The following is a 17,800-nucleotide window of genomic DNA, read 5'->3' as shown; positions in this document are numbered from 1 at the left end:
ACCACGTTTCACATTCCCGCCACGGATTATACCCACACTTTAAGACCTTCTTGTATAATCGATGGCAATCTTTTTGGTCAAGCCTCCGCACTAATAAATTACATTCTGTAAAACTATCAATCTCCTCCTGGTCAGCTCCATTTCATCGGAACAGACGTTGGGAGACTGCTCTCGCCCGCTTACGCATTGGCCACACCCGTCTAACACACTCCTATCTGATGTCACAATCTGATCCACCCTTATGTTCCTTATGTAATGTTCCCTTTCAATCCCACACATCCTATTATCGTGCCCACGTTTTGAAACAACCCGTAACCTCTACTTTCCCCCATCTATCTCCCATTTCACCGACCTCCCAACCTATCAGACATCCTTTCAGAATCCCACACTTTCTGCTTCAACAACCTATTCTCTTTCCTCAAACGTATACATATCCTTCATCTAATCTAACTCCTTACCACACCCGACCCTAACCCTTTCACTCACCAATTCCTTTGCCCAGCTTAGACAACTAATCACTAACTCAACCACCCTTCCCAAACATTAACTATAGTGCTACATGACCTTAGATGTCTAGCACATTTCTCTTGCTTTTAACCATTAACCATTATTATTATTATTATTATTAATTAATTTATTATTTATTTTATTTATTTATTTATTTATTATTATTATTTTAACTATTATTATTTATTGTTATTATTATTATTCTCATTATTGTTTTATTATTATTTAATTGTTAGTATTGTTATTATTATTTAATTGTTAGTATTATTTTTGTCATTAATTGTTAGTATTGTTATTGCTGTTATTATTATTATTATTATAGGTGGTATCATTATTGATATTATTATTATTTTTTTTTATGCAAAAGTTTCCTTAGATCTGCTAATTAAAAATCAAACACCGAGTCACTACCAGCAACCTAGGGTGATTGAAGTATGAGGCAATGGAACATCAACAAAACATGCAAAATAAGCAGAACAATCACAAATCAGAACATCCAGTCAAATCACTTCACGAACACAAAAACACTACAGATCAATAAAGCTCTTCTGAGAACATGCGCTGTGCTGTTTAAGACTATTTTTGGACTTCTTCTAATTATGGATTTCCCGGTATTTGTTCAAGAAACTTATCCGTACCTTTCTTTATAAGGCCAAGAGCTCCAATAACAACAGGCAAAGTTTTTTTTTTAAATGCCATATCTTTTCCACCTCTATTTCCAGGTACTTTGATATGTCCTGGGTAAGACAATGAACTGCACCCTGGGTTCCTTGAACAAAGAATAGCACCCTATTAGCTCCCTATGCCAGGGTTGCGGTGAAGCTGTCGGCAGCAGGGCAGTGGATTACTGATTACGCCAAATAATATGTCTGGCGTATTACAGTGTAACTGTTTCAAAGCGACAGAGATAGTTCCTCCTAGTTAGTTGGAGACTGCGAGTTGAGAAGGAGCCTGGGGGATTCCACTCAAATTTTCTTTTCTCAAGACAAACCTCTACAGCAATGATTAAATACAGAAATGATAATTCATACCACATCGCCCATCGCGTGGGTTATCAAGGGGCGCGTTGTTCAGTTAAATATGCATCTGGAAGACAAAGAAGACAAAGAAAACATGTCCAATTTAGAAACACATTAAAAATCGGAACGTGGAACGTAAGGAAAATGAAAGAGGTGGGTAAATTACATACTGTCTGTAACAAAATGGATGGATACAACATTCAAATACTAGGAGTTAGTGAGACCAATTGGAAAAGTAATGGAAGTTTCAAAACTAAAGAAAACAAGACAGTTCTTTTTTTGGAAAAGAAGAAGGAAATTATAGTCACAGAGTTGCTATGATTCTCACAAAAAAACTGCAAATGCACTAATTGGGTACAGCCCAATAAATGATCGCATTTTAAAAGTCAGAATACAATCAAAACCTCATAACATTAGTGTTATACAATGCTATGCACCAACCAACATTGCAAGTGATGAAGAAATGGAAAATTTTTATAAAACTCCAAGAAACTTTAGACATAATCCCTAACAGAGATTTAAAAGTAATCATGGGAGACCTCAACGCCAAAGTAGGCAAAATGATCTAAAAAATAACACCTGTGGAAAATTCGGCCCTTTGGAGATATAAATGAAAGAGGTGAAGATTTATTGAATTCTGTTGTACAAATAATTAGTTAAGCCAAACACATGTTCCAGCACCACTCAAGACACTTGTACACGTGTTTCACCAGCCCAAAAGAACGCAACCAAATTGACAACATTGTGTTGAACCGGAAATGGAAAAGTTGTATAAAAATGCCAAGACAAGACCTGGTGCCGACTGCAACAGTGACCACCAACTACTAACTATCGACTTTCAAATAAGACTCAAAAAGATGGAGCGTCCAACACCACCTCTAAAGCTCGACTACAAAACTCTTAATAACAATTACAGAATTATAGTGTCAAACAAATTTGAATTAATCATTGTGAAGATGATAAAACACCAAAGGGAGTTGTGGAAAGAAGGAAAAGAACTCCTGCTGAGCGCTGCTTAAGAAACTATCCCCAAAAAGAAAAAGACAAAATCCCCCTGGATATCTCAAGAAACACTAAGTGAAATTGAAACAAGAAGATGCCTAAAATCAAAGAGTAACAATAATCCAGCCCCCCCAATCCCTTGCCCCCCAATTCCTTGCCCGTTGTTGTCGTGTGGGGGCTTAGGAGGCGGAGGCTGGGACCCAGTGATGGGGAACCCCCAAAAACCCTTGGGACTCAGCCCTCGACTCAACAAATTTTGCATGGTCTTTATTTTCCTTCCACCTTTCGTTTCTGTCCCTTCACCAAACCCTTCTGCTATCCACCCCCTAAGGTGTGAGAGCCGTGCTGAAAGGATAAAAGGGCTGATTTTGTGCCAGTCCTGAACGGCCTGAGGGACCCATGGCACAGTATTCCCCTGATTTAGTTATCTACCCCTTCCCCCTCAAGGGGACCCTAAAGGGGTGGACTGTTTTTACCCCCAACTAATCCAGGCTTACCATGGCCAGTAATGAAAACTTATCTCCACTATTGGGGGCAATGAGGCTTACCCCTTTATCAAATAGCCCCAACGATGTAAACCCACCCGATTCCCTGACCCCGGCTCTCCTTTGACCACGGCTCCGAACACTGCAATAACTACCCCCTATCAATCCCTACTAGTACAGTAGCCAACAATAAACCCCTTTAAAGGGGAACATTTCCACTCTCCCAGCAAGCTCAACTTCAAAACCTCTACCCCCAAACCTCCAACATAACCACCCATCCTCCTTTTTAAATACCTTACAGCCTTATTGCCCACTCCCCATAACACTACCTCCCTCAACACTACTCCATCTTCGTCACGCCCCCGCCCTTCTACTACCCCTATCTCTACAACATTTTGAATACCCTTTTCAGCGCACCCAAATGGGCCCGATTTTCGTGGATCCCTCCCACAGCTCCCTACTCTGACAACACCCTTCTCTTCCAACAATGTCTCCAAAAAAACAAGTAGGTAAAGTCTCTTTCCGTAGCCGACCCGAACCGCTCCCGTCTTGTCACAGTAACATCCGAAAACCAAGCTATAGCATTAACAAAACTAACAGACTATAGGGTAACCCCATCCTTGCAGAACCCCATCCACCCTCAATACTTGCACCGGAACAGTTTCAATCCCCCCAGCAAATTGACCAATCTATGACAAAGTTTGGGTCAGATTGTGGAGAAGATCTACTTGCCCGTCTCACAGACTATGATGCAACATCAGTGCAATGCTACTCCATTCCCCCCAGAGGTCATCGAAAGAAAACCTACTAACATAGCCAAATTACCTTCCGTAGACATGACCTTTCCCCTTTAACGTCTACATAGGAGGAGAATCCCTCCCTGTTCGTCCATACCAACCTCCTCCACGTCAGTGCCGAAACTGTTGGCGTCTAAGACACCCAGCCAAACATTGCCGTTCCACAGCCAGGTGCCCACTATGTGCCCAACCTGGCCATACCCGATCTAACTACCCTGCAAAAATCACGCACATGTGCAACTGTGGGGGCCCCCCATAATGTATTTTAAAAGGGGCGCCCCACCTACAAATTTGAGTCTGAGGTAGCAACTCTCAGATTCAAACTTGGACTCACACTACGTGAAGCCAGACAAGAAGCACGTCGACGTGGTTTCTCTCTTACTCCTTACCCCAGTAATACTGTTTCATTCTCCAAAACCCTACCCCCCTACATCTAACCCCCCTCTTCTCCCTCCTACCTTCCCAGTCAAACTCTTTTGCCATCCTAAACCCAGACACTCATTCTCTATTACAGATATTTCAATCACCACTACAACCCCAACACCTTCCCTCTCCTCCTCGCACAACCCGTAACAGACAGAACAAACGTTCCACCCCCTCTTCCCCTCCCACACAATCACCTCCACTTTCCTTTGTCCTATGCTTGAGACACCAGTCCTCTCTTCCCCCTTCACAAGAAATCCTTTATCCCCCAAAACTTCCCAACCAACTCCTCAGAAGAAACCATTGAAAATATTCAAGATTACTTAATGAAAACTGACACTCAACCTCCAAATACAACTGCTCCTTCCACACACCAAGTAACTGCTGATATCCATCCTCCTCCTAACGATATTCCCCCTACACCCAATCCTCCTACCCCCTCCCAACACAGCCATCCCCTCCGACCCAACCCCGCCCACTTTAACCCTCCCACCATCCCCTCTATCCCTTCCACTCCCCCCTGGATACACACGTAAATCCCTTATGTCACAAGTATCTCCTTCCTCAGACCCCCATCTCCTAATACCCCTCCTAGTAGAACCCCAACTCCCAAAACCTCTCCCATCTCAGACCTCTCAATCTTTTCCCACCTCTAGCTGTTTCCCCCCTCAAAATCCCCAAAACGTACTAAAAATCTATATCAGTAAAGTATAACTATCCTCATTGGAATATTCGTGGTTTCCGCTCCCACAGACCTGACCTTCTTCATACCCTTTTCCCTCTTATAATCCATCTATTGTATGCCTTAAAGAGACCTTCTTACACATCCCCAATACCAATCCCCAATTATCTTTTTGTCTTTTCCCCCACATTCCCTTTATGTTCATCCATACTTATCAATCAAAACACCTTATCACACCTCCCTTTAAAACCCAAAGTCCCTTGCACAGTTATCCGTATCTTCCTTCATCGTTTGGATCACAGTGATTTCAGTCTACTTTCCCCTTCCCACCCCATTGACTTTTTGCTTTTAAAAATCTAATTTCCAACTTCAAAAACCTTCCTCATAGTTGGTGACTTACTGCCGCCACACTCTATGGGGTGATTCTATCACACAAACTCCCGAGGCCGATCTCTAGAGGCTTCCTCTCCACAGTGACCTTACTATTCTAAATTCAGATCGCCCACACACTTTGATACACGCACGCAATCTTTTCATGCATTGACCTCTCTCTATGCTCCCCTTCTCTCATTAGATTTCCCCTGGTCAGTCTTAGACCCCTTTCCCTATAGTGACCACTTTCCAGTTCTCCTTTCTCCTACTTCATACGTACCCCTCCCTAACTCCCCACCTGGTGCGTTGATAGAGCGACTGGGATACTTTCATTTACTCTTGCTATTCATACCCCTCCATCCTCCCTCACCTCCCTTCAGAAATGATACAGTATTTCACAAATACAGTCTTAAGAGCTGCACATTTCAGCTATCCCCCGAACCTCAAGACCATATACCTCAAATGTGTTCCATGGTGGAATTCTGATTGCACTAAAGCACTTCGTTTAAAACGTGCAGCCCGGAACGTTACCGCTACAAGAGAGGTACTCCAAATCAACTATTTAGCCCTTATTTTCTTTAAAAGAGCATCTGCCTATCTCCGTCGTACAATCCGGAATAGTAAAACAAATAGCTGGCGAAATTATGTTTCATCAATTACATCCTCTACATCTATCTCAAATGTTTGGCGCCGAATCCATAAACTATCAGGCAAACATCCCCCCCCATCCTGCCCAGTCCTCCATATTCGAAATACCCTCATTTCTGATCCTCTCCAAGTCGCTAATAAACTGGGTGATTATTTCAGCCAGGTCAGTAGTGGTTCTCACCTTTCTCCACACTTCTCTTCTATTAAGACCACCAGAGAACGTACCCCCATTACCCTTTACCCCATCCTCTGATGAGTCCTATAATGCCCCATTTTCTTCCCCTGAACTCATTTCTGCCCTACAATCGTGCCGTAAACACTCATGAAGGCCCCGACGGTATTCACTACCGTATGCTACGGCAACTCCCATCTTCCTCCTTATCCTTCCCATTAAAAATTTACAACCACATATGGACATCAGGGAAAATTTTCCCTTTTAATTGGCGAGAAGCTCTTATCCTTCCCTTCCTGAAACCCAAAAATCGGGTACCCTTCCTCAAGACTATCGCCCCATCGCACTACTAGCGCTGTGCAAACTATTAGAGCGAAGGTGAACTTTCCCCTTAATGTGGTATCTTGAATCTCACAATTTCTCTCTCCTTTCCAATTCGGTTTCGCCCTGCCAGAAGCACAGCTGACCCCCCTTGCTCATTTTGAGACATATATTACATCTGCATTTGCACGCCATGGCGGTACCATATTCTCCAACAATTGTCCTCTCTAGGCATACGTGGAAACATGGGTGTCTTCATAAAGTCCTTCCTCTCCCAAAGCACTTTCCAGGTCAAAAAACGCCTCTGCCACATATCTTTCTTTTTCCCCCAAAACGAGGTGTCCACAAGGCAGTGTGCTCAGTACCACTTTTCCTTCTTGCTGTTAATGATATTGTCTTTAGTTTTACACCCGGAGCCCGGTCATCACATTATGTTGATGATTTAACCATCTATGCCTCTGACACATCCATACCAAATCTCTACCAATTTTTCAATCTGCAATCTCATCAGTATCTTCCTGGGCCACAAACCATGGCTTCCGCTTTTCTACCTCTAAATCTTTCTCCATTCTTTTCTCCCTCTAAATCTTTCTCCATTCTTTTCTCTCGCTCACGTGTAGGTCCCCTACCCCCACTCTTATATGGCACTCCACTCCAATGCCGTTTCCCCTGGCCAAATTCCTAGGTGTCATTTTGACTCCAAACTGTCGTGGCGAGGGCCATATTCTACACATTAAAGAAAAGCTCTCCGCCGTCTTCAATCTTAAAAACTCTATCCCATATATCATGGGGCTAAAATCGCAAAACTCTCCTCATCTTCATGTTACTTGGGTCCTCTCCACTCTGATTATGGATGGACATATCTACTCTGCCTCAACTTCTCCCCCTTGCCCATCTTGATACAATCCATCACTGTGGTCTTCGCTTTGCACTAGGCGCCTTTCGCTCCTCCCCAGTTGAGGGCCCGTACACTGAATCAGGCATACCATCTCTATCTCGACGTCGGCCCTCCCCTCTCTCCGAGCTATGTTCGATTCCCCCAATTTTCCCTCACTAAACTAACTACCACAACCCTACTTTTAACTTAGCTTCATCTCCACGATTACCTACTCCTTTCCCACTCGCATGGATACCCTCCTCCCCATTCCCCTTTCCCCCATCTCCAACCTCTCCCCTTCTCTGTCCATTCCGTCCCTCCAGGCTTATACCTCACCCCCTATTTGCTCTTCTGTTTTTCCCCCACCCACCAAAATCAAATATCCCCCTACTGTCCTTCTCACACATTTCCTTTGGGCCCTGTCTCCACTCATTCCTCTAGTAATTCACGAATATACTGATGGCTCCAATCCACCTCCGGTGCTGGTTGCAGTAATCTTCCCAACTCGTACTTTCAAATACTCCTTCCTTCTGAATCCAGGGTCCTTACTACAGAACTGTATGCACTCCTTTTTGCTCTAAAAAACATATACTCACTCTCCTTTCCTCTTTTACAATTTTACTGACTCCCGTAATCATTTAAATCTCATAAAGTCAATGCACACCACCAACCCCTTGTTTGTAAGATCCAGAACTGGTTGTTCTACCTGTCCACATGCCATAAAACAATCAAATTTTGCTGGGTGCCCAGCCATGTTGGAATCCCGGCAATGAACAGGCAGATACACTAGCACGCCACGCCTCTATGTCCACATCATACCCAAACCCCGCTTCTCACGTATCCCCGCCACGGATTATTTCCCACACTTTTAAAACCTTCTTGTATAATCGATGGCAATCTTTTTTGGGCAAGCCTCGCACTAATAAATTACATTCTGTAAAACTATCAATCTCCTCCTGGTCAACTCCATTTCATCGGACAGACGTTTGGGAGACCGCTTTTTCGCCCGATTACGCATTTGGCCCCAACCATCTAACCACTCCTATCTGATGTCACAATCTGATCCACCCTTATGTTCCTTATGTAATGTTCCCTTTCAATCCCACACATCCTATGTCGTGCCCCCGTTTTGAAAAACCCGTACCTCTGCTTTCCCCCACCTATCCTCCCCCCCCAACGACCTCCCAACCTAACAGACCTCCTTACAGAATCCCACACTTTTTGCTTCAACAACCTATTCTCTTTCCTCAAAAAGCATACATATCCCTTTATCTAATCTAACTCCTTACCCCACCCGACCCTAACCCTTTCACTCACCAAAATTTCCCTTTTCCCAGCTTAGACAACTAATCACTAACTTAACCACCCTCCCCTAACATTAACTATAGTGCTACATGACCTTAGATGTCTAGCACATTTCTCTTGCTTTTAACCATTAACCATTCCTCTTATAACCCATCTATTGTATGCCTTCAAGAGACCTTTCTTACACATCCTCCAATACCAATCCCCAATTATCATTTTGTCTCTTCCCCACATTCCCTTTATGTCTCGTCCATACTTACCTCTGCTTTCCCCACTATCCTCCATCTAATCTAACTCCTTACCACACCTGACTCTAACCCTTTCACTCACCAATTCCTTTGCCCAGCTTAGACAACTAATCACTAACTCAACCACCCTTCCCTAACATTAACTATAGTGCTACATGACCTTAGATGTCTAGCACATTTATCTTGCTTTTAACCATTAACCATTAACCTTCACCAAACCCTTCTGCTATCCACCTCCTAAGGTGTGAGAGCCGTGCTGAAAGGATGAAAGGATGATTTTGTGCCAGTCCTGAACGGCCTGAGGGAGCCATGGGCACGGTATTCCCCTGATTTAGTTATCTAGCCCTTACCCCTCAAGGGGACCCTGAGGGGTGGACCGTTTTTACCCCCAACTCATTAACTCTCATAAAGTCAATGCACACCACCAACCCCCTTGTTTGTAAGATCCAGAACTGGTTGTTCTACCTGTCCACATGCCATAAAACAATCAAATTTTGCTGGGTGCCCAGCCATGTTGGAATCCCCGGCAATGAACAGGCAGATACACTAGCACGCCACGCCTCTATGTCCACATCATACCAACCACGCTTCTCACGTATCCCAGCCACGGATTATTACCCACACTTTAAGACCTTCTTGTATAATCGATGGCAATCTTTTTGGTCAAGCCTCTGCACTAATAAATTACATTCTGTAAAACTATCAATCTCCTCCTGGTCAACTCCATTTCATCGGAACAGACGTTGGGAGACCGCTCTCGCCCGATTACGCATTGGCCACAACCATCTAACACACTCCTATCTGATGTCACAATCTGATCCACCCTTATGTTCCTTATGTAATGTTCCCCTTTCAATCCCACACATCCTATTGTCGTGCCCACGTTTTGAAACAACCCGTACCTCTGCTTTCCCCCACCTATCCTCCCCCTTCACCGACCTCCCAACCTATCAGACCTCCTTACAGAATCCCACACTTTCTGCTTCAACAACCTATTCTCTTTCCTCAAACGCATACATATCCTTCATCTAACCTAACTCCTTACCACACCCGACCCTAACCCTTTCACTCACCAATTCCTTTGCCCAGCTTAGACAACTAATCACTAACTTAACCACCCTCCCCTAACATTAACTATAGTGCTACATGACCTTAGATGTCTAGCACATTTCTCTTGCTTTTAACCATTAACCATTCCTCTTATAACCCATCTATTGTATGCCTTCAAGAGACCTTTCTTACACATCCTCCAATACCAATCCCCAATTATCATTTTGTCTCTTCCCCACATTCCCTTTATGTCTCGTCCATACTTACCTCTGCTTTCCCCCACCTATCCTCCCTTCACCGACCTCCCAACCTATCAGACATCCTTACAGAATCCCAACTGTTTCAACAACCTATTCTCTTTCCTCAAACGCATACATATCCTCCATCTAATCTAACTCCTTACCACACCTGACTCTAACCCTTTCACTCACCAATTCCTTTGCCCAGCTTAGACAACTAATCACTAACTCAACCACCCTTCCCTAACATTAACTATAGTGCTACATGACCTTAGATGTCTAGCACATTTATCTTGCTTTTAACCATTAACCATTAACCTTCACCAAACCCTTCTGCTATCCACCTCCTAAGGTGTGAGAGCCGTGCTGAAAGGATGAAAGGATGACTTTGTGCCAGTCCTGAACGGCCTGAGGGAGCCATGGGCACGGTATTCCCCTGATTTAGTTACCTAGCCCTTACCCCTCAAGGGGACCCTGAGGGGTGGACTGTTTTTATCCCCAACATAATCCAGGCTTACCATGGCCAGTAATGAAAACATATCCCCACTATTAGGGGCAATGAGGCTTGCCCCTTTATCAAATAGCCCCAACGATGTAAACCTACCCGATTCCCTGACCCCAGGCTCTCCTTTGACCACGGCTCCGAACACTGCAATAACTACCCCCTCGTCAATGCCTACTAGTACAGTAGCCAACAATCAACCCTTAAGGAACATTTCCACTCTCCCAGCATGCTCAACTTCAACACCTCTACCCCCACAACCTCCAACATCAACCACCCCATCCTCCCTTATTAATACCTTACAGCCTTATTGCCCACCTCTCCATACCACTACCTCCCTCAACACTATTCCATCTTCGTCACGCCCCCGCCCTTCTACTACCCCTATCTCTACAACAATCTTGAATACTCTCTTTAGTGCAGCCAAATGGGACCGATTTTTCGTGATCCCTCCCACAGCTCCCTACTCTGACAACACCCTTCTCTTCCAACAATGTCCCCAAAAACAAGTAGGTAAAGTCTCTTTCCGTAGCCGACCCGACCGCTCCCGTCTTGACACAGTAACATCCATCCAACCCTCAATACTTGCACCAGAACAGTTTCAATCTCCCCAGCAAATTGCCCAATCTATGACAAAGATTGGTCAGATTGTGGAGAAGACCTACTTGCCTGTCTCACAGACTATGATGCAACATCAGTACAATGCTACTCCATCCCTCCACGTCAGTGCCAAAATTGTTGGTGTCTAGGACACCCAGCCAAACATTGCCGTTCCACAGCCAGATGCCCCCTATGTGCCCAACCTGGCCATACCCGATCTAACTGCTCTGCACAATCACGCACATGAGCCAACTGTGGCGGCCCCCATAATGTATTTTATAGGGGCTGTCCCACTTACAAATTTGAGTCTGAGGTAGCAACTCAGATTCAAACTTGGACTCACACTACGTGAAGCCAGACAAAAAGCACGTCGACGTGGTTTCTCTCTTACTCCTTACTCCAGTAATACTGCTCATTCTCCTAAACCTACCCCCCTACATCTAACTCCCCCTCTTCTACCTCCTACCTTCCCCAGTCAAACTCTTTTGCCATCCTAAACCCAGACACTCCAATCTCTACTACAGATACTCCAATCACCACTACAACCCCAACACCTTCCCCTCTCCCTCCTCGCACTACCCGTAACAGACAGAACAAAACGTTCCACCCCCTCTTCCCCTACCACACAACACCTCACCTTCCTTTGCCCCTACGCTTGAGACACCAATCCTCTCTTCCCCCCCACACAAGAAATCCTTTATCCCCCAAAACTCCCCAACCAACTCCTCAGAAGAAACCATTGAAAATATTCAAGATTACTTAATGAAAACTGACACTCAACCTCCAAATCTTACAATTCCTGCTCCTTTCACACTCCAAGTAACTGCTGATATCCATCCTCCTCCTAACGATATCCCCCCTACACCCTATCCTCCTAACCCCTCCCAACACAGCCCATCCCCCCCGACCCCAAGCCCGCCCACATTAACCCTCCCACCATCCCCTCTATCCCTTCCATTCCCTCCTGGATACACACGTGAATCTCTTATGTAACCCTCCCACCATCCCCTCTATCCCTTCCACTCCCTCCTTGATACACACGTGAATCCCTTATGTCACAAGTATCCCCTTCCACAGACCCTCTGTCTCTAATACCCCTCCTAGTAGAACACCAACTCCCACACCTCTCCATTCTCAGACCTCTCGGTCCTTTTCCAACCCTCTAGCTGCTTCCCCCTCAAAATCTCCAACACGTACTACAATCTGTATCAGTAAAGTATAACTATCCTTCATTGGAATATTCGCGGTTTCTGCTCTCACAGACCTGACCTTTGTCATATCCTTTCCTCTTATAACCCATCTATTGTATGCCTTCAAGAGACCTTTCTTACACATCCTCCAATACCAACCCCCAATTATCATTTTGTCTCTTCCCCACATCACCGACCTCCCAACCTCAGACATCCTTACAGAATCCCACACTTTCTGTTTCAACAACCTATTCTCTTTCCTCAAACGCATACATATCCTCCATGTAATCTAACTCCTTACCACACTCGACTCTAACCCTTTCACTCACCAATTCCTTTGCCCAGCTTAGACAACTAATCACTAACTCAACCACCCTTCCCTAACATTAACTATAGTGCTACATGACCTTAGATGTCTAGCACATTTATCTTGCTTTTAACCATTAACCATTAACCCCAACACCTTCCCCTCTCCCTCCTCGCACTACCCATAACAGACAGAACAAACGATCCACCCCTTCTTCCCCCTACCACACAATCACCTCCACCTTCCTTTGCCCCTATGCTTGAGACACCAGTCCTCTCTTCCCCCCCTCACAAGAAATCCTTTATCCCCCAAAACTCCCCAACCAACTCCTCAGAAGAAACCATTGAAAATATTCAAGATTACTTAATGAAAACTGACACTCAACCTCCAAATACAACTCCTGCTCCTTCCACACACCAAGTAACTGCTGATATCCATCCTCCTCCTAACGATATCCCCCCTACACCCAATCCTCCTACCCCCTCCCAATACAGCCCATCCCCCCCGACCCCAAGCCCGCCCACATTAATCCTCCCACCATCCCCTCTATCCCTTCCACTCCCTCCTGGATACACACGTGAATCCCTTATGTCACAAGTATCTCCTTCCTCAGACCCTCCATCTCCTAATACCCTTCCTAGTAGAACACCAACTCCCACACCTTTCCCATCTCAGACCTCTCAATCCTTTTCCCACCCTCTAGCTGCTTCCCCCTCAAAATCTCCAACACGTACTACAATCTATATCAGTAAAGTATAACTATCCTTCATTGGAATATTCGTGGTTTCCGCTCCCACAGACCTGACCTTCGTCATATCCTTTCCTCTTGTAACCCATCTATAGTATGCCTTCAAGAGACCTTTTTTACACATCCTCCAATACCAATCCCCAATTATCATTTTGTCTCTTCCCCACATTCCCTTTATGTCTCGTCCATACTTATCAATCAGAAAACACCTTATGTCACACCTCCCTTTCAAACCAATGTCCCTTGCACAATTATTCGTATCTTCCTTCATCGTTGGATCACAGTGATTTCAGTCTACTTCTCCCCTTTGCACCCCATTAACTTTGTTGCTTTTGAAAATCTAATTTCCCAACTTCAACCACCTTTCCTCATAGTTGGTGACTTTAACTGCCGCCACACTCTTTGGGGTGATTCTATCACAAACTCCCGAGGCCGATCTCTAGAGCGCTTCCTCTCCACAGCTGACCTTACTATTTTAAATTCAGATCGCCCCACATACTTTGATACACCCTTCTAATTGGCGAGAAGCTCTTATCTTTCCCTTCCTGAAACCCAATAAATCGGGTACCCTCCCTCAAGACTATCGCCCCATCGCAGTAACTAGCTGCTTGTACAAACTATTAGAGCAAATGGTGAACTTCCGCTTAATGTGGTATCTTGAATCTCACAATCTTCTCTCTCCTTCCCAATTCGGTTTTCGCCGTGCCAGAAGCACAGCTGACCCCCTTGCTCATTTTGAGACATATATTACATCTGCATTTGCACGCCATGAATCCGTACTAGCTATATTTTTTGATCTAGAAAAAGCATATGATACGACATGGCGGTACCATATTCTACAACAATTGTCCTCTCTAGGCATACATGGAAACATAAAGTCATAAAGTCCTTCCTCTCCCAACGCACTTTCCAGGTCAAAATTGCCTCTGCCACATCATCTTTCTTTCCTCAAATCAAAGGTAGTGTGCTCAGTACCACTTTATTCCTTCTTGCTGTTAATGATATTGTCTCAGTTTTACCACCAGGAGCCCGATCATCACTATATGTTGATGATTTAACCATCTATTTAACCATCCTATATGGCACTCCACTCCAAAGCCGTTCCTCTGGCAAATTCCTAGGTGTCATTTTTGACTCCAAACTGTCGTGGCGAGACCATATTCTACACATTAAAGAAAAAGCTCTCCGCCGCCTTCGAATCTTAAAAACTCTATCCCATATATCATGGGGCTCAGATCGCAAAACTCTCCTTCATCTTCATGTTACTTTGATCCTCTCCACTCTTGATTATGGATGCCATATCTACTCCTCTGCCTCAACTTCTCTCCTTGCAATTCTTGATACAATCCATCACTGTGGTCTTCGCTTAGCACTAGGCGCCTGAGAGCCTGTACACTGAATCAGGCATACCATCTCTATCTCGACGTCGTGCCCTTCTCTCTCTCCGATGCTATGTTCGATTCCACCAATTTTCCCTCACTAAACTAACTATCCCACAACCCCTACTTCTTACCTTAGCTTCATCTCCACGTTTACCTACTCCTTTCTCCACTCGCATGGATACCCTCCTCTCCCATTCCCCTTTCCCCCATCTCCAACCTCTCCCATTCTCTGTCCATTCCGTCTCTCCATGGCTTATACCTCACCCCCATATTTGCTCTTCTGTTTTCCCCGACCCACCAAAATCAAATATCCCTCCTACTGTCCTTCTCACCCATTTCCTTGACCATGTCTCCACTCATTCCTCTAGTATTCACGTATATACTGATGGCTCCAAATCCACCTCCGGTGCTGGTTTTGCAGTAATCTTCCCAACTCGTACTTTCAAATACTCCCTTCCTCCTGAATCCAGCGTCCTTACTACAGAATTGTATGCACTCCTTTTTGCTCTAAAACACATTTACTCACTCTCCTCTTCCTCTTTTACAATTTTTACTGACTCCCGTAACTCATTAACTCTCATAAAGTCAATGCACACCACCAACCCCCTTGTTTGTAAGATCCAGAACTGGTTGTTCTACCTGTCCACACGCCATAAAACAATCAAATTTTGCTGGGTGCCCAGCCATGTTGGAATCCCCGGCAATGAACAGGCAGATACACTAGCATGCCACGCCTCTATGTCCACATCATACCAACCACGCTTCTCACGTATCTCAGCCACGGATTATTACCCACACTTTAAGACCTTGTATAATCGATGGCAATCTCTTTGGTCAAGCCTCCGCACTAATAAATTACATTCTGTAAAACTATCGATCTCCTGGTCAGCTCCATTTCATCGGAACAGACGTTCGGAGACCGCTCTCGCCCGATTACGCATTGGCCACACCCATCTAACACACTCCTATCTGATGTCACAATCTGATCCACCCTTATGTTCCTTATGTAATGTTCCCCTTTCAATCCCACACATTCTATTGTCATGCCCACGTCATGCCTTGATGATATCTGGACGATTCACCTGTATAGTACGATCTGTGTGAATTGGAAAGTCCCACAAGATTGTAGCATCTTTACCTTCAGTAACTGGTTCTGGGTGGTTATTATTATTAATAATACCATCATATGATCCTTTTTTTTTTGGGGGGGGGGTGCGTGTGCGTGTGCTCGTGCGTGCGTGTGTGTGTGTGTGTGTGTGCATGTGCTCGTGCATACATGTGCACGCTTTTATAAGTATCTATTTTATTTATGATTATTATATCATTGTCATAAAATATGTTCATTATTATTACTGTTATTATTATTATTATTATTATAAAACTTTAGATCTGCTAATTAAAATCAAACACCGGGTCACTAAGAGCGACCTAGGGTGATTGAAGTTTGAGGCAATGGAACACCAACAAAAACATGCACATAACTTTTACAGCAGGTTTTCCGAGTGCATAGCAAAGCCGTACATTACCTCATTATACTCTTTCCTTGTCCATTTAAGTCTTGTTTTCTTTTGATTGTTAGTATACAAATGGTTGAACCGCAGGGCCAGGGGTGGGAGATATCCCGTCCTAGTGATCTGGCGTATTTTGACTAATGGAAGAGGTAGACTCAGTTCTGCCCTTGGGGATGCGCCGTTTGTTGATCCGTGTGACGGGCGACGCTTTATCACCCACCTCCTACTCTTGAGAGGCAGGATACATTTTAGCCCTACTGCCAAGAAGCTGGATATCCCGCGCTAAGCTCCAATTGGCATGTCCAGGTCCCCGCGGGCACGGTGTTTGGCGATCCACTTAGCGCCCTGTGGACATCATGCAGACGACCAAGTCTTTATACTGGGGCGGCCGAGCAGTGATCCCCCCCAGGGGAGCAGCTGTCCAAGCAACCACTGTTGGTGGTTCCTAACCCACCATCGCATCCACGACAGACTCACCCACTACCGCATACAGGTTTGATTTACCTAAAAAATTGTAAATCAGCGCGCGCGCTCATACACGTGCGCGGGCGATGCGTGTATATATGGATGCACCCACGCACTCGCATGCGGCGATTTGTGTGTGCATTCAGTATAAAGACTAGGTCGGCTGCATGATGTCTACAGGGCACTAAGTGGTTCGTCAAACACCGTAATATGATTATCATCATCTTTATTATGATGATGATTTGCTTATCATTAGTATTACTATTACAATTACTATTATTAGCATCATTATTACTACTATTAATGTTATTGTTATTGATATTATTATCATTATTATATTATTATTATTATTAATGTTTTAGTAGTACTTTTACTATTATTGTTGTTACTGTTATCATCATTATCATCATTTTGACTACTATTGTCATTATTTTTTTTTCATTATCATTATGCTCATGATTATCTTTATCCTCATTATCATTTTTATTATTATTATCATCATCATCATCATCTTACTATAATATTCATTCTGTATAACCCTCAGATAAGGCGTCCAGATCAAATTCACGTTTGCTGATTCAAGTCACCAACAGGTGCCTTAATTCATGAGGCTGAGTGGTTAGAGCATCTGACTCAAGACTGTCATGACGGCAATCTGAGTTCGAGGGTTCAAGTCACTGGCCGGCGTGTTATTCCTTTGGGCAAGGAACTTCACATCGATTGCCTACCTAGCCACTGGGTGGGCAAGCCAGCCCAAGTCACTGCCGGTCCCAAGCCTGGGTAAATAGAGAGGGTTGGCATCAGGAAGGGCATCTGGCCATAAAAGATACCTGCCAGAACCTGATTAGTGGCGACCCCACATAAGAATGGGATAAGGCTAAGAAAAAAATATTTATATAGGCCGCGGTGGCCGAGTGGTTAGAGCATCGGACTCAAGACTGTCACGAC

This window comes from Penaeus monodon, chromosome 7 (assembly GCF_015228065.2).
Source record: "Penaeus monodon isolate SGIC_2016 chromosome 7, NSTDA_Pmon_1, whole genome shotgun sequence".
NCBI classification, from domain to species: domain Eukaryota; kingdom Metazoa; phylum Arthropoda; class Malacostraca; order Decapoda; family Penaeidae; genus Penaeus; species Penaeus monodon.
The sequence above is the reverse complement of the archived record's forward strand: the minus strand, read 5'-3'. Positions refer to the sequence as shown.